Genomic DNA, 19,340 nt, shown 5'->3' with positions numbered 1-19,340 from the left:
AAATCATAAGAATTTAAATTGCAACTAGAGAAGCACCTGGAAAGCTGTTCTGCTGATTGGCTCTGTGTGTGGAAGGGCCTCTGCTTTATGGTATATTTCTCAAGATAATGAGTAGAGCAGTCCTACCTATAGTTAGCTGTGCATGAGGGGGAGAATATTTACTGATGGAAGATCTGTGAAATCTACTGTTTAATATGATTCCCAATTGACTTTAACCTGATATTACAAGACAAAAAGAAAAACTTACTTAATTCATTTCATTTATTCATTCTTCCATTTGTGTCCTATTTTCTTTTCCATGATGGAACCAGCCTTAAACTAGATAATGCATTTAGCACATTTTTAGATAAGATGCTCTTTCAAATGATGGCAATAATCTATATGTCATAATGCCCAATTTTCCTCATCCATATATGTTGCATTTAATACTGTATACTTTCCAGTCCCCAGTTTTTTTCTCAGTTCTGGGTTCCCTCTGCACTAATTACAGTTAGCTACAGAACTTTCTTTCTTCTAGAAAGTTTTATATAACCATGAACCAGAAAAGTGTTATTTGAAAATTACTGGTATAAAGTTGGGTTTCAATTTTTAATAGATTAATTGGTCCAAACAAAATTAATGAACTGCTCTCCATTTTTTAAAAAATAAAATGGATATGAATATGTAAAAAGAAATATAAAATAGTCTTTTAAATAATTTTTTATGAATAAGATTTAAAAGCAGTTTTAGCAAACATATTTTGTTAAATATGAGAAGACTGATACATGTTGTCTTAACAGCAGTTTGAAAATGTACTATACGTAATTATTTTCAAATTTCATAGACTCATAGCAATGTAGAAGTGACCCTAAGAGTCATTGAGACCAAACCCTTGCTAAAGCAAAAACAAAAAAAGCAAAGCGTGCTGCTTATATACCACCCCATAGTGCTTCAAGCAGTCTCTGGGCGGTTTACAAGTTAATTATGCAGGCTACACATTGCCCCCCCCAGCAAGCTGGGTACTCATTTTACCGACCTTGGAAGGATTGAAAGCTGACTCAACCTTGAGCCCACTACCTGGGATTGAACCCCAGGTCATGAGCACAGACTTGGCTGCAGTACAGCAGTTTAACCACTGTGCTACGAGGCAGAGTGAACCCATCCTTGACAAGTCACCATGGAAACAGTTTAAAAGCCTCCATTCCAGGAGAATGCACCCCCTGCCTTTGAAATCCATTCCACTCTGTTCAACAGCTCTTACTACCAATAAAATCTTCCTGATATTTAAGAGAAAATGCTTTAAATTTGAGTCCATTACCTTTGTGGGATTTGTTACCCTGATTATTTCATAGATTTTTGTACTACCCTATTAGTGTGAGACACTATTCTGGGCAGTTTATAAATGATAAAATCAAATGACAATAAGTCAGACTATAATAACAATAAAATAAAGAACAAATCACAACAACTAGAATATAACAAAACCAGGACAACACAAACATTACACACAATAGGGCAGGCAGGGCAAGTTGCAAATTCATGAGAGGATATCAAAAGCTTCTATAAATAGCCACATCTTGTGCAACCTCTTAAAGGTAGGCAGGGAGGAGGCCAGGTGATAAGGGAAGAGGGAAAACTGAGTACATGGCACTAGGGATTTTGTGAAAGCTAGTTTAAATAAGATTAAGATTAAGATGGACATCATCAGATGGAAGTGGAAGTGAAGAACGGATTTAAGGAACCAGACTTGGTGGACAGAATGCCAGAAGAACTATGGATAGAGGCTCATAACATAGTACAGGAGGCAGCAACAAAAACCATCCCAAAGAAAAGGAAATGCAAGAAAGCAAAGTGGCTGCCCAGCGGGGCCTTACAAATAGCAGAGAAGAGAAGGGAAACAAAATGCAAGGGAGATAGGGAAAGTTACAGAAAATTGAATGCAGACCTCCAAAGAATAGCAAGGAGAGACAAGAGGGCCTTCTTAAATGAACAATGAAAAGAAATAGAGGAAAATAACAGAAAAGGAAAAACAAGAGATCTGTTCAAGAAAATTGGAGGTATTAGAGGAGCATTTTGCGCAAAGATGAACATGATAAAAGACAAAAATGGGAGGGATCTAACAGAAGCAGAAGAAGTCAAGAAGAGGTGGCAAGAATACACAAGAGGAATTATATCAGAAAGATTTGGATATCCTGTACAACCCAGACAATGTAGTTGCTGAACTTGAGCCAGACATCCTGGAGAGTGAAGTCAAGTGGGCCTTAGAAAGCCTGGCTAACAACAAGGCCAGTGGAGGTGATGGCATCCAGTTGAACTATTTAAAATCTTGAAAGATGATGCTGTTAAGGTGCTACATTCAATATGCCAGCAAGTTTGGAAAACCCAACAGTGGCCAGAGGATTGGAAAAGATCAGTCTACATTCCAATCCCAAAGAAAGGCAGTGCCAAAGAATGCTCCAACTACCGCACAATTGCACTCCTTTCACACACTAGCAAGGTTATGCTCAAAATCCTACAAGGTAGGCTTCAGCAGTATGTGGACCGAGAACTCCCAGAAGTACAAGCTGGATTTCAAAGGGGCAGAGGAACTAGATACCAAATTGCTGGATTATGGAGAAAGCCAGAGAGTTTCAGAAAAACATCTACTTCTACTTCATTGACTGTGTAAAAACCTTTGACTGTGTGGACCACAGCAAACTATAGCAAGTTCTTAAAGAAATGGGAGTGCCTGACCACCTTATCTATCTCCTGAGAAATCTGTATGTGGGACAGGAAGCAACAATTAGAGCTGGATATGGAACAACTGATTTGTTCAATATTGAGAAAGGAGTACAACAAGGCTGTATATTGTCCCCCTGCTTGTTTAACTTATATGAACAATACATCATGTAAAAGGCATGGACTGGATAAATTCCAAGCTGGAATTAAGATTACCGGAAGAAATATCAGCAACCTCAGATATGCAGATGATACCACTTTGATGGCAGAAAGTGAGGAAGAATTAAAGAACCTCTTAATGAGGGTGAAAGAGGGGAGTGCAAAAATGGTCTGAAGCTCAACATCCAAAAAACTAAGATCCTGGCCACTGGTCCCATCACCTCCTGGCAAATAGAAGGAAAGGATATGGAGACAGTGACAGATTTTACTTTCCTGGGCTCCATGATCACTGCAGATGGTGACAGCAGCCACGAAATTAAAAGACTCCTGCTTCTTGGGAGGAAAGTGATGACAACCCTAGACAGCATCTTAAAAAGCAGAGACATCACCTTGCCGACAGAGGTCTGCATAGTCAAAGCTATGGTTTTTTCCAGTAGCAACGTATGGAAGGCTGCCCACTGATGAATTGATGCTTTTGAATTGTGGTGCTGGAGGAGACTCTTGAGATTCCCCTGGACTGCAAGTAGAACAAACCTATCCATTCCGAAGGAATTCAACCCTGAGTGCTCACTGGTAAGACAGATCCTGAAGCTAAAGCTTCAATACTTTGACCATCTCATGTGAAGAGAAATCTCCCTGGAGAAGACTCTGATGTTGGGAGTTAAGGCAAGAGAAGAAGGGGACGACAGAGGACGAGATGGTTGGACAGTCTCATTGAAGCGACGAACATGAATTTGACCCAACTCTGGGAGGCAGTGGAAGACAGGAGGGCCTGGCATGCTGTGGTCCATGGGGTCACAAAGAGTCAGACACGACTTAACGACTAAACAACCATAAGATTAAGAAAATACTGGGTGATGTTCCCTAGTCAGAAATAATCAATGTTTGATGAATGAAAGTTTCTTAAAGGTGAGATATTGGAGGCACAACCACAAACAGATCCTAGGAGGAAGAAAAGTGTCACCAGGTGAATACTGGAACTGAAGCATATTTTATTCTTAAAACACACAGTGAAGGATTCCTAAGTGTAAATCTTTTTAAAGCTGCTTTACTCATTTCAAAAAAGAGACAACATTTCAGTTTTATCATTTCCCAGGTAAAAACTCAATATCAGTCCCTAGGCAGTTCACACTCCACTGATATTACCATGTGGTGACTTCACCATAGATTCTGAGTGAAAGGACTGCCTACTAAAACCTAACCCTTCTGATAATGGACTGTTTATTTTTATTAACACTTCCTAAAGCATCTCTGGCCCACTTCTAGTTCCTTCTCCTCAGGCTGAGGAAACTTAAGAATAGCCATGTTTGCCTGATTTTCTTTTAGACTTAAACACCCATCTGCTCACTTGTGTAGTGAAATCTTATTTGGCAGTTAAACAGTCTTCTCACAGCAATCAACATTTCCTTCTCTCATCTGATTGGTGATGTGCTACAATGTGATTGGCTGTGGTGTTTTTAGGAGGTGTTTCCCTTGGATTTTTTACTTCTAAATTTCTCCTTTCTTTCTAAAACTCCCAGGGCCTCACCAGGCACGTTGATTTACATACAGACACACAGGCATGCACAGACACACCCAATAGCTGTGGTGTGGTTCTGTAACCCCTGGCACTGGATTTACTCTTTCAGGCAGTGACTGTGTTGTTTGTTACCATTAAATATTCCAGTCATTTTCATAGTCTTTTATCCAGAGGGGATGCAGCATTTCATGAAAGTCCTAAACTGATTAATCTGTTTCAGTTGCATGTACTGGAAATATAACATAAATAGCCAAATGGAAGTGAGACCAAACAGTGGCAGAAAACAGAAGATGAAAAATAGACCTGGTATTTCAGGTTAGGTACAGTAAATTACCATGTTATTCACTGAAATCTCTCCTGGCCCAGCAGCTCATACATCTTCTGTCAGTAGCCTAAACTCCATATATAAATTTATGTCATTTTTGCATGCTGTCTCTAAATGTGCTTTATTCTCAGAGGAGGATTAGAGTTGCAGAAGTCATGTGACTCAACAATATGGCTCACACTTTAATAGATAACCCTATTGTCTAGCCTTCCTTGAAAGTGTGTAGATGACTCAACTGTGGACCTGTTTGCTGGTTTTCCATAAGTCCACTGTTGGTGAAATACTAATTTAGAAGCAAATTATTATCAAGGCACAAAGAGACTCATTTCAGATGTTACCATTTTAAGGTCCTGAAATAAAATAGATAAAAATACACTTAATTAATTTTACACCAGCATAATGCAGTCACCATAAGAAGTTAACATAGGCATTAGCTATTATGCACAGAGTTCCACAGTTTGGTTTGCATGCAACAGCAAATGCCTATTCTAACACTGAGATTTAACATGTTTTTCTGTGTATAAATCTGTGTATACTTCTGTCTAAAATCTTTAGACTAAAAATTCAGTGTCGTCTTATACACAGAAGTAAGCTAAAGAAAAAAACAAGTGGAGGGGAAAGCAGGGATCAAAGTGATCCTGCAGGACTTTGATCCCTGCTTTCCCGTCATCTTGCTAAGCCTTAGAAAAAGGAAAGCAAGGATCAAAGTGCTGCAGGATCGCTTTGATCCATGCATTCCCCTCTGCTTGTTAAGTCCCATGGGGCTTAGCAAAAAGAGGGGGAAGGATCAAAGCAATCCTGTGGCTGTATAAGGGGGAAAGGGACCAAAATGATTGTGCACTCATGGAATTGCTTTGATCCCTTTCCCCCTCCTTTTGCTAAGCCATGTGGGGCTTAGCACAAAGGGAGAAAGCAGGGATCAAAGCCATCCTGCAGCACTTTGATCCTTTTTACCCAACATTTGCTAAGCCCCACTTAGATTTCTTAATTTTGGGATAGAAAAGTGGGGGGGGGGCGTCTTATACATGGAGCATTTTGTACATGGAAAAATACGGTACGTTGATTGCATTGCACTGGGTAGATGTAATAACAGGATCCTGGCCAATATTTCTCAAAGGATTTGCTGAAATTCTGTTACTTCAGTCAATGTGATAGGGATCTAATTCCTGCTACAAGGGTATACAAGCACCTATCCATTCCAACTGTCTCTTTCTAAATTGAAACTACAATCACAGTTCCTTCCTGCACATTCTAGAACCAAATCGTTGATTGAGATTGAGTATATATTTTAAATGGCTCACAATTCTTTATGTCTCTGCATTTTGCTGGCTTTCTATTAACTATTAAATAGTAATCAGTATTAGCTATTAACAAAAGCAGAGAAATATTGCAAAAAGCAAATTACCACATAGCATAAATTCTATTTTTAAATAAAATAATTATTCTGTAACTTCAGCGCATTTACTTTATTTTTGTTATTTTAATCAAAAAGAACAGAGCAATTTTTTCTTGCTTGCTTATTGTACTTTAATCTGGCGACAAAGCTTCTTATCTATGAAAGATATCATAATCTGAACTACATCAAACTCCAACAGCATCTGTCAGATCATTTAAAAATGAAAAGCTTGCTAAGCTTAGGACTTTGCTTTGTCTATTGCCATAAAATCAAAGGAAAAGCAGCACAGCTCTTGGTATATTTTGACTAGATATGAAATGAATAAAAAAATGAATTGCGATATTTGTCAGAAATTTCTGATTTGTGTAATATTCATCACTTTGTATTCATCAATTCCGGAGGTCCTGACAAATACGATGTGATTAATATTTACCCTTTCTATTCATCCCTTTGTCAGGCACAAAAAGCAAGCTAGGCTAGCTGAATGGCTGTTCCAGCAGCCTAGTTTGCTCTCTCTGCCTATGAGCCCACCAAACAGCTGTTCGGAGGGCCTGTTCTCTCTCCCCACCAGGAAGAACTTCCTGACAGTCAGAGCTGGTCTGCAGTGGAATATGCTGCATTGGAATGTAGTGGAGTCTCCTTCTTTGGAGGTTTTTAAGCAGACTGGATGGCCATCTGGACTGGATGGCCCCTGTGGTCTCTTCCAACTCTGTGATTCTAGGATTCTATGACCACACTCCACCTCCCTCTGCCAAGTTAGAAGGGTGCTTTAATAACATTCCTTATGGAGAAAAGATATGCCCCTGTGGGGAAGAAACAGTTGAGTCTTTGCCACACACAATTCTAGAATATAACTTATATAGGTTTGAACGTATCCATTATCTCTACCCAATAACGTGTAAATGTACTAGTATACCTCCCACAGACTACCTGAAGTTTCTCCTGTCCGGAGAGAACCAATTAATAACACAGTCAGTGGCTAAGTTTTTATTCTCAGTTTTAAGAATTTGTAAAATATTGTATTAAGACATCCACATGACTGAAGTTTTATACTGTTGATATGTTCTATCAACTTACTTTGTATATCTTATATAATGTTTTTATTTTTTATTTTTTGGATCTATGACCGTATAATAATACAACTCAAGACCACACCACACCCACTGCCCCCTGTCACCTCTCTACCTTGTCCTGTCACTGCCATTGGAGGAAAGGAAACCACCTTTCTGGTAGGCTAGCCTGATCTTTCTGCCTCTGCAGATGCCAATCAGCTGATTGGTGCCCACAGAGGCAAAGAGGGCTTGTGGCATGATTCTGCCCAGCTAGCCTGCTCTCTCTGCCTATGGGCCAGGCCCATAGGCAGAGAGAGCAGGCTAGCCGGGCAGAACTGTGCTGGAGGGCTAGCCTGCTCTCTCTGTCTCTGCAGGCACTGATCAGCTGATCGGTGCTTGTGGAAGCAGAGAGAGCCTGCCAGCATGGTTCTGCCCAATTATCCTGCTCTCTCTGCCTATGGCCCCAGCTGTCTAAAAACAACCCAACGAACCAGAAGCTATCTCAAAAAAGAAAAGAAAAGAAAAAAACCAACGAACCAATTTGTGTTTCATTGGAAATTCCTGAGGAAATTTGTTGATCTTGGGTCATCTACTTTGACAGACCATGAACCTTGTTGAACTGCCATTTTGGCGGTTTGTCCTCATCTCTAATTTTGATTTGCTAATTATCCTGGATAATATTAAAATTGCAAAGAAAATAATGAAACAAATCACCACCACCATCCAAATACTGGAGTCTTTCTTCTTATAGCCTCTTCCGCTGAATCCCTTTGTGAGAGAAATAGTGCTTTCGTTGTTTTCAGTGGGGTCTGTGGTTTAAAACCTCTTGACAGATTGTTCATAAACTCATCCTACCTCTGGGGATGATCGGACAGGTATACTACTTGCTATTCGGTTTGCTTTTGGGGCAGTTTGTTTCACCTTATTTTCCAGCGACCACATGTGTTTTAAGTAAGCAATATCTATTCTGCTGCCTTCTGGTACTGCGCTAGGGGTGCACTTTTATTTTGTGCAATTGGGAGCACCCCGATGATCTTGTTCTGCATGCAATCTGTGTGGTTGCTTTATTTGCCTTCCATAGTTGTTGGACTGCATCAGTCCTGGCCATTAGGAATTATAGCTAATGTGAAGGGGAGTTGGAATCTAACATCTGGGGGGAATAAGTCATGTTGATACAACTGCAGATTTGCTTGTGCAACCGAATCTGAATGTGAGAGTGCAGTGGAAAGAAGTGAGATTATTGTGGCATGCTCTTCTTTTGATTTCCATGTTTTATGAGGAAAGGTTTGGTTGCTGCACAAAAGTTTTATCTGGGACATTTTTCCATGTTCCATACACACATACGTCTATACATTCAGTGATATAGCTTGGTGAGCTAGGCATCTGGCTGTGAAACTCATTTGGGAGTTCAATTCCCCACTGTTCCTCCTGCAGGTAGAGCCAGCTTGTCCAGCCTTGGGCAAGCTGCACAGTCCCAGGACAGTCTCAGTCTCCAGAAGAAGGGAATGGTAATTCACTTCTGAGTATTCTCTACCTGAAAACCTTGAAAAAGATCAGCATAAGTCACAGTTGACTTGACAGCACATCATAATTGGTAGTATACAGACAGTATCCATCATTTGGATGTATGAGCAAGACTTGCATTATTTTCCTTACATACTGATCCGTGTGAGTTTCAAAAACAAACATGCATGCCTTCTCCATTTTCAGCAGTTTATTGCTCCTGGAATGTATTTTGCGTGGGGTAGGTGGGTGGACAACTTCATTTAGTTAATGGTTTTGCACAAATGTGTAAAATACACATCTTAAGCAGTGTTTGGTATGTATATCTCATTTCCAAACACTTTGTCAGATTCTTTATTGCACATTCCTAAGGGAATATATATTTGTTCAGTCTCATATATAGACATTTTCTCTATATATAGAATATATATATTTTCTCTATATATTTCTTGTGTATTTCTCTTACACATATTTATTTAGGACAAACTGTAAATAGAACATTTTTTGTTTTTCATGCTTCTGATACTGCTCTTGTTCAATCATACTGCAGTACTTTAAATCCTGATCCCATCCTTCCTGGCAAAAGAGATTAGATTCTGTGGAATAAGAATATATCCACTGATGCCTCTTTTCTCCATATGAGGATGCATTCTTTATCCCCATCACATGTGCCTTAATCAGGTTAGATAACAACAGCTGTCTGGCCAGTCTCTCAAGACCTCAAAACCAGAATTCTTGTTCAAAATTCTGTCAGTAGCAGAGAAGGCACTAATTCTTTGTTCCCAAGAGTTTGGTCATTGCAGAAGGGGCAGAAGGAGAGTTATGTCACTGTCTCCCCATCACGAGAGGCCATGCAGCAGTCTTGCACAGATTTCTCTGTGCCACTTGAGATATCAGTTGAGTGTAGAGACATTCGTTTATAAATATTGCTTTGGGAAAATAAGAATCAGCCTTTCGTGTAGATGTTTTCGAAGGACAAAGCTGAAGACAAGGGCAAAACCTAAGTAATTTACTGCAATAATCAGGATCATAGGATGATGCATCTGTACACATATCGATTAGAGCTGGCTGTTTTTTTTATAGAATGTTACTTGGTATAAGCTCTATGACTTTTTCTTTTTAAAAGGGTAAAAAGAGGAAGACAAACCAGCTTTAGGCTGGACAGGATGTTAATCATGAGCCAGTCACTAGCACTTGTTATCACACATGCATATTTATAGCTGGAGCAAAGAAGATTTTGAGTGGCTTCTGACAAAACTATTGTACAAATATTTATATTCATATTTAATAAGAACAAAACAAGTATGCTTATAAATAGAAATATATTAATATGCAATAAGAGTTGGAGGCAACATTCCCTCTAAGCTATGTGGGTGCACAGCACTGCATCAGGGCTGTACAGCCAAGACAGTGCTGCCACCCATTTCCTTCCAGTTGCAGCTGAACCCTACATGCGGGGAGTGGGGCTCCTGCCCAGCGGTCTGGAAAATTAGGGGGAATTTTGATTGGAACTTTATAAGCCTATAGCAAACTACGAAGCCAACTTAAACGCTCTCAAACAGCCTTTGCTCTTCTGTTCCTATATCCCATCACTCAATGCTCATTCTAAGGAAGCAAGCTGGTATTCCAGAGTAAAGATTACGAGATATTTCCCATTAGGCACTGAAAATGCATTGAACTCTATAAAAATTATGTCTGGGGAAGAAAACATATTCAGTATAAGGAATTCTAAACCGTAGAAAGCACTGTTATTGTATTTGAGTTTATATGTTCTATGTATATGATTTGTTTTTGTTATAGTTAATAAAATAAAAATATTAAAAATAAAAAAAGAAAGCAACAAAATAAAATTAAACTGAGGTTAACTATCTTTACTTGCTATTGATTTTAGAACTGAACAGAGCAGAAGAGGCTTTGTTATAGCAGCTATGCAGTGTCAAATAATTTCTGAGTTATGGTAGTCCTATGAATGAATAACATCAATTAACAGCTCTTCTCAAGTCTTGCAACCCAAAGCTGTGACTTCCTTTATTAATTCTGATATTCAGTCTTCCTGTGTTCCTGTTTCCTTCAGTTTTTTTCTCCCATGTATTGGCTGAAATGCTGTTGTTTAAAGTACTAAGCCAGAAGAACAATAGGCCATTGAATCAGTGGGGATTTGGGGAATCAACTCCTCTGTAAGTTCATTGATTCAGTGGATATATTCCAGTGATGACTTACTACACTAAGAAACAAGATTTCAGCCATCATGTTCTTTAGTGAGTCTTGCCTTTTCATTATGTGCCCAAAGTTTAGCCATAGTTTAGCCAGTTTTACTTGTAAAGTCCAAGCTTGATTGAATTCACAGTCCATGTATTTGTTTCACAGGTTGTCCATGGTACCCATAAAGCTCTCCTCCAACACCATGTTTTGAATGAAATTATTTTCTTTCACTCAATTTCCTTCACTGTCCAGCTTTCACAGCCATAATTGGGAATATGGATTATCTTGGCCATGTCTCTTCACTTTTAAATAGCTTTCCTAGTTCCTTCATAGTTGCCTTTCTACACCTCAGACTTCTGATTTCTTGGCTGCAGTTTCAGGTTAAACTAATAATGGCTGAACTTAGTTTTCGAAGAGATTTACCATGTTTTTGTTGTTGTTGTTGTTGTTGTTGTTGTTGTTGTTGAAATCAGTGAAACTGGGAAAAGTTTGATATGGAGTGCGTTGCTCAATAACTCTCCAGTATAATTACTTTGTTGTGCTGTCTCCCTGGAAATAGTTCCACTTACTTATGAGAATTTGCATCAAAATAACAACAGGCCCACAGAAGCATGGTGTAAATCCAATGTGATGCTGGTCCAAAGGGACAGCACAACAAAGTACTTTTTCTTTCTCTCCTCCTATAACCTCAGAGCTCTCTTAAAACTAGCTTTAAAGGTTCCCATCCCACTAGATTCTGTTGTTGTGTAAGAAATACAACCTTATGTTCACAAAACTTGCAGGCTTGCTGACTATTTATTTTGTGGCCTTAGTAGTGGTTTTATGGAATGTCTCTGTTCTGTAATGCTCTGTTATCTTGAGACACTGACATGATGCTTGCAAACATGATGCTGCACTGGCATAGCTGCTGTCATTCTCCATCCTCTTTTCTCATTTGCTGGTACTGTACTTCACAGGAAAAGATGCTCTGCATATTATTTGATATTTGAATAAATCAATGCAAATATTTGCAACTGCATTGCAACTACATCTTTTTAATGAGAAGCTTAATCATGTTTTGAAAATGTCATGATCCATTACTCCAGGAAAATATAAGGCAGAATATGAATCACTTGTAACATCAACAAAAGATCCTCTTAGGATTTGAATATTTATGCCACAGACTTATGTTGCATCAAACACACATCCTGTTCATTAGTCTATGTCATTTAAAGCTAGTATCTAGGGAACGGATATTTCGATATGGTTTCAGAAGAGAAAATCTCTTTTTAAAATATTAGGAAATTTTTTACACAGTCACACTGAAGATTGTTCAACTTTTCCCCCCTTTGGGAAGCCATTTCCGGCACTGAAGGCTCTGCCTTGGAACACCTGGGTCCTAAAGGAGATTCCTGGCCATGTTTTAATAGATTTTCAGCCAAGTCTGATTCCATTATTTTGCATGAATTAACAATGCACCCTAGTATATATTTAACATTCTCCAGGATGTTGACCATGATGGATAGGCATCTTTAGGTGATGGTGGCCACAAAGAAGCAAATAAAGTTTTCTGGTTAGATTAACCAGTCAACTATGGGGTTGGGAAAATGGTTTCCGTGGCCACCATTATCTCTGTGGAGTCCTCTGCCCACACCTGTCGATGAGCCTTGCTGATGCCTACAGCTGTTTTATTTGTCATGTTGAAATAAAAGGGTCACTGGGAGAGCTTCAGGGTAAAGTAAAGGTAAAGTTTCCCCTTGACATTTAGACCAGTCATGTCTGACTCTAGGGCGAGGTGCTCATCCCCTTTTCCAAGCCATAGAGCCAGTGTTTGTTCATAGACAGTTTCCATGGTCACGTGGCCAGCGCGACTAGACACAGAACGCCGTTACCTTCCCACCAAGGTTGTACCTATTTATCTATGTGCATTTACCTGCTTTCGAACTGCTAGGCTGGCAGGAGCTGGGACAAGCGATGGGAGCTCACTCTTGTCGCGTGGATTTGATCTTACGACTGCTGGTCTTCTGACCTTGCAGCACAGACGCTTCTGCAGTTTAACCCACAGCACCACCACGTCCCTTTCAGGGTAAAGTAGCAACCTCCAAATAGGGCTGGAAATAATACTTGCTAGATTACTCTTATTGGTTTAGCCTGTCTCAACAGAAAACAACATGTAAATGAGGAGGTTTTAAGCCTCCCTTACCCCTAGCATGAAATCGAGACAAAGATTTCCTTTTTCCCTGTCATGGTTTCCACACTCCACACACAAGTCTTCTGGGGCTATGCATTCAACACTACTATCCTTAAAAGGAAAGCCTTTTCAGAAGCAGTGTGCATGCAGCAATGCATGCAGCAACAAGGACTGATCATTAAAAACAATGCAAAGAATATATGCAATGCTTCATATTGCTAGAAGTTCATTAAACAAAAGGAGTTTCAAATAGTTTTGTACAACTTGATAGCTCTAGAAGAACATTTCACCATCTTGCAGGGCGAGGAATAAAAATGGAATTCTTCATTGTTGCATGTGAAGACAAGATGAACTAGGATTTACAGTCATGTGAAAAGAATGTACACTCTCTTTGCATTTTATGGTTTTATGTATCATGGCTTAATAAAAATTATCTGGTCCTTAGTAGGTCTGAAAATCAGGTAAATACAACGTCAGATGAACAACATGACATATTAAATCATGGCAGGGTTTACTTAACAAAATAAAGCCAAAATGGAGAACTCATTACAACCAGTAAATGAAATGCATTTCCTGAAACAAAAACACAACATTCGTATCCTTATCTTTCATTTTTTTAAAATTTTATTTATCTAAAACATAAACATAAAATACACAAATCAAAATACAATATAACTGTGTTCCCCACCACCGTAGATGGGACCTCTTGCTATAATCTTCTTCCTCCTTTTATATTCTTCTTCTTCTTTTATTGTTCTCTTCTCCAGAACTGCATTGATTCTTGATTTGGAGCTTTCCCCTTTCCTCTTGTTAATACATATTCCAAAAATCTGCCCCATATTTCATAAAAACTTTTCTTTTTCAACTCTCCTTTCTTAACCTTTAAATTATAAGTTAATTTATCATTTAGAGCTATATTTCATATTTCACTATTCCATTCATCCATTTGAAACTCAGATTTTGATTTCCATTGCCTAGCTATTATTTATCTCGTGGCTGTTAATAAATTAGTTATCAGTATCTCAGGATTCAATTCTATGTCTTTTCCACAGATCTCATTTAATTCTTTAAAAATTTGTTTCCAAAATCTTTGTAATTTTGCACATTCCCACCACATATGAAAGTATGTACCAATTTCCTTCTCACATTTCCAACAGACATTAAGATAACTAGCATTAATTTTATTTAATTTTGTTGGTGTTAAATACCATCTTAAATACAGTTTACATTTTTTCCCTTTATTCTCACTGACATAAATCTTAAAACCCTCATATTCCACATCTTCCTCCATCCTTCCTCGTTTATCGTTTTTCCAAGGTCTTGTTCCCACACTAGTTTCACCCCCTTTTTATCACTTTCTTCTTTTTCTAAATTGAGCAGCAATCCATAAATTTTACTCACTATGCCCTTTACTGAATCCATCATCTGAATGTCTTCATATGATAATAGAAAATCTTCATACTTAGTGTATTCTCTACCTTTGTTATATTTCTTTAACCATTCATTAGTCCATCTTTCTAATTGTAAATAGTTCAACCATGAAATATTCTTACTTTGAAGAATTTGTTTCACTTGCTCTATATCTCATTTTGTTCAACCAATCTTTTAATCTAATCACTTTTTTTCTTTAAATAATTCTGCATACACTTTCATATTGACAGGAAAATTCTCTATTTCTGTCACTAATCCAAATGGAGAGTTAGGTGAGAATAAATTCTTTCTATATTTATACCATATGTTTAACATTGTCTTTAAGAACGGTTTTTTTTTATTTCTTTATCTTTATCTTTCAAACAGTCAATTATTATTAGGGTGTCCCCCCCAAAAAAATGAGAGCTACTAGGTCTCTCACTCAAATAAATGGGAAGGAAATGTTAACCCTATATTTATTTATTTATCTATTTATTTATTTATTTATCTATCTATCTATTTATTTATTTATTATATACATTATATAATATATATTAGTTCCATCAGAAAGAAAAAATGGGTTCTCAGATAACATTTTATTTCATTCTGTATATTGTAAAATCAACATTATATACCTGTGATTTTACATTTTACTGTATTTTTTTCTTCTGAAAAATCTATAACTTTCCTTTTCTAAAATAAGTTTTTGTGATGTTCAAAAATCTGTGAGTCATGTAGGAAGTGTAAGATGTGAAACAATCCCTTCACCAGGTTCATGCCAACCACTTGCACTAGGGGAGAGATTAAATTCATATTCCAAATTCATCCATCAGTCATTCAACCAGATGTAACAGTGGAAATATGAAAGGCAAAGGGAACAATATGTTCTGCATATTCCTCCAGTCAACTAGAGGTTTCTAGTGCTTTCCTGAATGGCAATTCGGAAGGAATAACATGTATCAAATTGACTTTTGTTCTAGAAATAGAGTGAAACATGTTAAATAAGACAACAGATATCTACAGTTCTAATCAGGATACAAGATTAGTGTGATCATAATCATGCTGGGTTATTTTATGAACTACAATTAAGACAAAATTTTGCCTTTATTGGAAATAATAGGACCACTAAATTGCTTTCACTTTGAAGTTGTACTGGATTTGCTTTTGTATAAAAATCGTATAGTGAAGATGCAATTGCTCCCTTTAGTCACATCTTGAAATGCAAGGTGATTTGCCTCAAGGAAATGAAGATGCAGAATTCACAAGTGTGAATTCTGATGTAGCTGGTTATGGCACAAAGTAATGAAAAAAAACCCTTCTTTAATAGCTATTTTGATTCACTAGCTGTTTTAAGTTAAAAAATCTCATTGACCCTTGTCTAATCCTCTTGCACATAGCATGTATACTAATTGGTATCTGTAGAAAAACCACAGCTAAAATATGTGACAACTTGTGTGGGTAAATGGAGTTTTCTCTAAAGCAACAGAAATAATTGAACCCATTTTCTTTTTTGAAACTGTTAGATGCTTCCGTTTGTCTTTGACTAAGATGTCAAAATGAATCACCATTTGATCTTAGTGGGAACAGGTTTATTTCCATTCACCAACAGCTGATCATTCTGGCTATTCACCTGAACACTTTCATGTGTAAAGTGTGAAACTCTGGTGAGATTCTTTTTCCTCAGATAAGATATTTCCTCTTTTAAATAGTCTTACCCAGAATCAGAATTGTTTATGTATTCATTCTACATCCTGAGGCTGCAACAAATGCTTTTCAACCCAGAACACTAATTTAAAAAATGCTCTGGATACATCCCCAGACTGAACTGTTATATTTTTGGAATTTTGTTGGAGGAGGATATCAGTGATTACATCCTTTCAACATTTTTATATGTCAGAACAGATTTCCAAGGGTTTTTAATCCCTTTTGGTAGCTCTCATTTGAGGAGGCCTCAGCATACTGAAGAAATCTCTGCTGGACAATGTTTCGAGGAAGAAATTATAGCAGAAAAATGGGGGGGGGAGGATCTTCTGCTACACACCTTACCTCAATACAGCAACAATTATGGATTTTTACCACTGTAGGATTGTATTACAGTGGTGCCTCGCTTAACGGCGACAATCCATTCCAGGAAAATCGCCGTTAAGCGAAAACATCGTAAAGCAAAAATAAAAAGCCCATTGAAACACATTGAAAACCTTTCAATGTGTTCCAATGGGCTTAAAACTCACCGTCCAGCGAAGATCCTCCATATGGCGGCCATTTTCGCTGCCTGGATAGACAGGAATCCGTCCCTAAACACAGCAGGGAGCCATTTTAGTTACCCAGCAGCCATTTTGAAACCGCCGATCAGCTGTTTAAAAATCATCGTTTTGCGAAGAATCGGTTCCCAAAGCAGGGAAGCGATCATCGCAAAGCGAAATTCCCCCATTTGGATCATCATTTTGCGATTGCAATTGTGATCACAAAAAGATTGTCGTAAAACGGATTCATCGTAATGGGAGGCAATCATAAAGCGAGGCACCACTGTAATTGAAAATCTTCCCCCAATCTGTATTCTAGTAATCTTCCAGCCTGCCTCATCACACTGAGTCCTGAAGGTAACAAAAGAGACTGTTAGGCTGTGTCCAATGGATGAAGGATGTTTAGGAATATTCTGTTAGCCATTCATGTTAGGTCAGCTTTCCACAGAAGGAGTACAAGTTCAACATGGGTACAAGTCCTTCTAAAATGAGATTCTGAGTGCATTCAGAAGTCCATCAGATCCCAGCACTCCCTAAGGATAAAGAGTTCTGATCACCAGCTGTGGCATCATATGTGTGTGTGTGTTCAGTCGTTTAGTCGTGTCCGACTCTTCGTGACCCCATGGACCAGAGCACGCCAGGCCCTCCTATCTTCCACCACCTCCTGGAGTTGTGTCAAATTCATGTTGGTTGCTTCGAGTGGCATCATATACCCTCCCAAAAATAGGAACTCTTTTCTAGAGGAGCAAAGGGGAAATAGGTGATGACAAAAGTATCCAATTATAAAAGTGTGGGTTTGTGAAGAAACTGGATCAAGGTACATCTTGTTCTTCACATTCTCTTCTGGAATTTGATTGTTTAATTAAAAAAAGGCTGAGCTATCACCAGCACATCTCCGTATAACATGTGATCCAACATTACAGTCCTCTGCAATAAGTGTTATATGATCATGAGTTGGACTGATTTATTTTTGCTTACTTCAATGCTTTTGATACAGAAATCTGTGTCAACATAATCCTTGAATAAAACAGTAGCATTTTGAAAACCATAGTGACAACAAGAAATGCATCTTTTCTGCTGTAGAAATGTATGTTTTACAAACTGGAAAAAGTACTGTATGTTCTACAGATTGAAAGACTATACCTCAGTTTTGCCAGTAGTTCAAATCATCTGTGAATTCTTCAGCAGATGTCAAAATACAATGCTGTTTATTTTTGAATGAAATATATTTAGATTACTAAGGAGATCATGAGATTCCCAGTGTGGTGTACTGGACAGAGTGATAGACTAGGACTCTGGAGAAGAGGGTTTGAATCCCCACTCAGCCATGGAAACTCACTGGGAGAGTGGAACTGGTAAAACCACCCCTTAAATATATCAATTACCTTGAAAGCCTTCTTAGGGTCACTATAAGTCAGTTCCAACTTGATGGCATAGAAAAAGGAGATCATGTTTAAGTGCCAATTAGCCAACTTACACACAAAAACTAAGGCGGCACTGTTTTTCTTTTTCATAATACCTGTTCCTGAATAAGATATTAAATAGATTAGGCCACAAAGGGATCTACAGAGTTTTAAATCCAGCAGATCCAAGGCTAAATAAGTCTGTGTTCATAGCTGTCTACCTACAGATGTGGAAAGCATGGGGTAGATAGAGCCCCCTTGCTGGCAGTTTACTTCCAGGTTATGTCCTGTGCATAGCTACTAAAAAACAAGTTTCTCTGAGTTCAGTGAGACTTTTTTTCAAGGTGTATATAGCATTGCTGCCTTAGTTATGCATATTGTGATATTCAGTATCACAGAAAATGCAATATGCGAGCTGTGAAAATAATGAGTTCCACCGTTAGTGTACATTTTATTGAGAACAGGTTTTTGTACTTTGGCCAGGATGGCACAGCAAGATGTATGATCTGTAGATTGGAAGAAGGCTACTCAACAAGATGGTTTTGTGCAAGGAAGGAGTAGAGCTTTGTATATGGTCTAGATTAATGGTCCAATCCTCAACACCTCCATTGAAATGGAATTGAATTGGTCTGGACTGGACTGGATTAAAAACTTCCTATTCTTCCTAAAGGTTATGAGGCTCCTTAAGGATTCCTAAGAAATATTTGGGAGCCTATGGGTGGGAGGGGGGAGGAGCCTTTAATACCAGAAAATCATCAGTGGTGGCCCTGTTAATGTATTAAGACCACCATTGGTGATTTGCTTACCCCTCCCCATCTTTAGTCTCCCAAAGCAAAAAGTGTCCCTAGGTAGTTTTGGAAACTGAAAGTGGAGGGATAGAATGTTTCAAATTAAATTAATTTAAATATTTCCATTTGTAGATGATGATGCCATCTGGGTTACTCACCCAACAGGATTTCAGCCATAATCTACCACTTATAAAAAGCTACCACCGACTAGAGCAATAGCTTCATTTTATTGCAAATATGATAAAATGTGGACTCTAAATTTAATATTAGTCCCACCTAGAGTGAACTCCTTAAAATTATTGAAACATAATTACTTATTGTGACTTAGTCCTATTTATTTAAGTGGGTCCTCCTTGGTGGGATAAGTATTGAATGTAGTCACTGGAATTCAATGCAGTCTGTATTTCATTAACAATATACTGATGGATGCATAAAACCATCGCAAAAAGTGTGAACAAATTCATGTTGTAGAA

The 19,340-nt window shown here is 38.1% G+C and overlaps 1 protein-coding gene across 1 annotated transcript in view; it reads left to right on the top strand.

Moving 5' to 3' along the window:
• Positions 1-19,340, top strand: part of DOK6 (docking protein 6) — a 264,561-nt gene that overhangs the window by 153,022 nt on the left and 92,199 nt on the right. The window lies entirely within an intron of this gene.

This window comes from Pogona vitticeps, chromosome 4 (genome assembly GCF_051106095.1).
Source record: "Pogona vitticeps strain Pit_001003342236 chromosome 4, PviZW2.1, whole genome shotgun sequence".
Classification (NCBI taxonomy): Eukaryota; Metazoa; Chordata; class Lepidosauria; order Squamata; family Agamidae; genus Pogona; species Pogona vitticeps.
This window is presented reverse-complemented; position numbering and strand designations above follow the sequence as displayed.